Genomic DNA, 2,832 nt, shown 5'->3' on the forward strand with positions numbered 1-2,832 from the left:
CAGAGCTTCAAGAGAGCCGCCGCGCACGAGCGTGTCGACTTCAGAATCTAGCTCCGAGATCTCTCAATCATCTAGCATGCTCAGCGTCGCGGGCCATTACTCAGGCGGACAGAGGGGACAGAGAGAGAGAATGAGCGAGAAACAAGCGCTGCAGTCGCAGTCGCTGTCGCTGTCGCAGTCTCGTTTGTCTTTTCCACTCCGCCTCCACTCACATTCCCTCCTAAACCCACCCACAGTTCGTGGAACCCCATGGCCGTCAGTGGGTGCTGTGCGTCGTGGAACGCGTCTGGCATACGCAATTTAGAATTTGCAATGGCAATCGAATTTGGATCGAGGCTGACAAGTGAAAACGGTTGCCGGCCAGAGACGCATTCTGGCCGTCTCGTCGGTCGTTGACAGCTAATCGGGTGTCTTGGCCGGCACTTTCACTCGCCCGTCGGCGTCATTAGCATGGCATCATCATTATCAGCAGTGCTATCATCATCCGGCATCTGGCTGTCCACTGGCTGATGCTTGGCTGATTGTGGCTTTGAGTTGAGTAATCGCAAGTCTAGATCAGCGATGACCCAACGCGAACTGTAACCAGGTTGTTGTTCAACAGACAGTTTTGACTGTAGCTGTCACAAAAAAAAAGGTAAATCAATCCGTCTATTTTATGGCCACAGGGCCCGAGGGACCCGCCACTATACGAATTTAATGTTGTCGAGCATCGGCCTGATCTATATATTGGCAAGCAACTGCATGCAGGAGAGGTCTCTCCCCTACCACCCTTCAAATTAACTTGAATTGCCCGACCAGAAGGAGCATACGGCAATGTTGTCCAAAAACGCTCTACGATAAGCTCCAATAAGCTTGGAAAAACGAAAGCTCACCTCTGAAAAAAACATTAAATAAAAACATTTTTTAAATATTTAATTCATTAATTCACACTTTTTCACAGAGGAGCTTCAAGACGGCAGCACCTGTCGGGCCGTAGTCCAATCAGTCTCTTCAGAGCATTGCACGACATGAGCGACTGCAGCCCGTAGCAATTGTACTACTGTTCGCTTTTTGAGCCAAAAGACGATTGAAGAGGACACAGACTTGGGTATTGATGGACCCATGCCTTCCCATTCCCATGATTTCCCACAAATAATGTGCTCCCTATGCATGAAGTCCTCACTTCCATTTAGGTAAGGATGGAACATACCAGCAACTGGCTCTTTAGGTCTACGTCTACGCACAGTTCTTTTAGAACTCTCTTAGAACTGGTTGTTGGTGTAATTTCAACATTGCTGAACGTTCGAAATTCTCTTTCAGTTTCCGATAGAAGCATAACAAGCACATTCTTGGCATGCATCCTTGAGAATTTAAAGAGCATACATACATTTGTATGCACATAGTAGATCTTTCCATAAATATAAAATATAAAATGTTATTAATGTCAATCTCGTTGTCTTGGTGATGAGACCATGGAGCGTCGCTATCGAGGAGTTTGGGACGAAGCGATGATGGGTGACTTTAGTTGGTTTCTCACTAGAGTCTCACTAAGTCTTAACATGGAAAAGAAACCCAAATCAATCATAGGCCAAATATTTTTAATTAAAGTTTTCTTTATTAATGAAAATGAGTAAAAATCGAACTTCTGCATTTTTACTGAAATGCTTAAAACTTCTATATATTTCCGAAAGATTTTGTTATTTAAATAAAAGATCAGACTTATATTAAGATTAATAAATCGGGTTAGTGAAAATGTGCTTTTTTTTTGCAATCAATAGCATAATCTAGTTTTTATTCTAAATTTTTAAAAATAAATAACATATTCATCAATAGCGTTAACGGCGTTGATCGGACTTAAAAATATTCTTTGGATGGTTGATTGGAAATTTAATTACCTTTGAATTCAAGTTTAATTTAATTTATTGAAACTTGTCCACTGGAAACGAAGATGATTTCACTGAAGTAAAATAACTTTTCTATAATAGAAAATATGTATGAAAAACTTTATTAACTTTCGACTTAATTTTTTAAATGGGCGTCAAGTGCCGTGGATCGACCATTTTTGTACACTTTGGAAACTAAAGTTATTAACTCGATTATATAAAAAGTGATATTCGATCAGATTAAACCTCATTTTGTATAAATTCCGCGGAGAGCAAAGATGAAGAATGGTTTTTGAATTGTTTTGACTCGAGCATATCTTGAAATTGTTGGTAGTGACTCCTCACTCCTCATCAGACACATAACCCATCTTCTAAGATAGGCCGGACCAGAGAAACATAAAGTAGTTTTGTGGTATAAGATCCATTAGACCATATTTCGATAAAACCAAGGACTCCTTTGGCTTTCTTTGAAATAGTGGATATATGGGAATGAAAGCTTAATGGTACAAAGACAATGCCAGAATCATTAACTTTATATAAGCGTTGCAAGAAAATGTTATTGAGTGATTCAGTAGTCGAAAAGTAAGGCTTGCAGCGATGGAAAGTCAGGACAGTTGGAGATGTTAAGACGAAGGTTTATTAAACACCAATTATTGAGAGCGGCGAGATCACATTGACGCAATAACGGGGACGCGGGATCAATTTGGGAAAAAAATAGCTTGACATCATCCGAATACATTAGGAATCGGAAATAAGCTAAGACTTGGGGAAGATCATTGATAAACAGGTTAAATAACAAGCGCCGAAGATGGCTAGGTTGAGGTGCCCAGACGAGACAAAACCCGGTTCAGATAGAGACGATTTAAAGAAGACACCCTCCAGAAAAGATGTTTAGTCGGAAACCCACGAAGAGATTTATTATGGATAGGAAGATAATGATTTGCTGAGTCAAAATCTTTACTAAAATCAA

General features: G+C 40.4%; 1 long non-coding RNA gene across 1 annotated transcript; it reads left to right on the forward strand.

Annotated features, from left to right (window-relative positions):
• The first annotated feature begins 219 nt into the window (after window positions 1-219).
• LOC108152318 lies at window positions 220-1,823 on the forward strand. The gene is made up of 3 exons (XR_001774819.2): window positions 220-634; window positions 941-1,172; window positions 1,300-1,823. It is a non-coding gene; the product is annotated as an uncharacterized LOC108152318 (long non-coding RNA).
• Window positions 1,824-2,832: the final 1,009 nt, after the last annotated feature.

This window comes from Drosophila miranda, chromosome XL (genome assembly GCF_003369915.1).
Source record: "Drosophila miranda strain MSH22 chromosome XL, D.miranda_PacBio2.1, whole genome shotgun sequence".
Lineage (NCBI taxonomy): Eukaryota > Metazoa > Arthropoda > Insecta > Diptera > Drosophilidae > Drosophila > Drosophila miranda.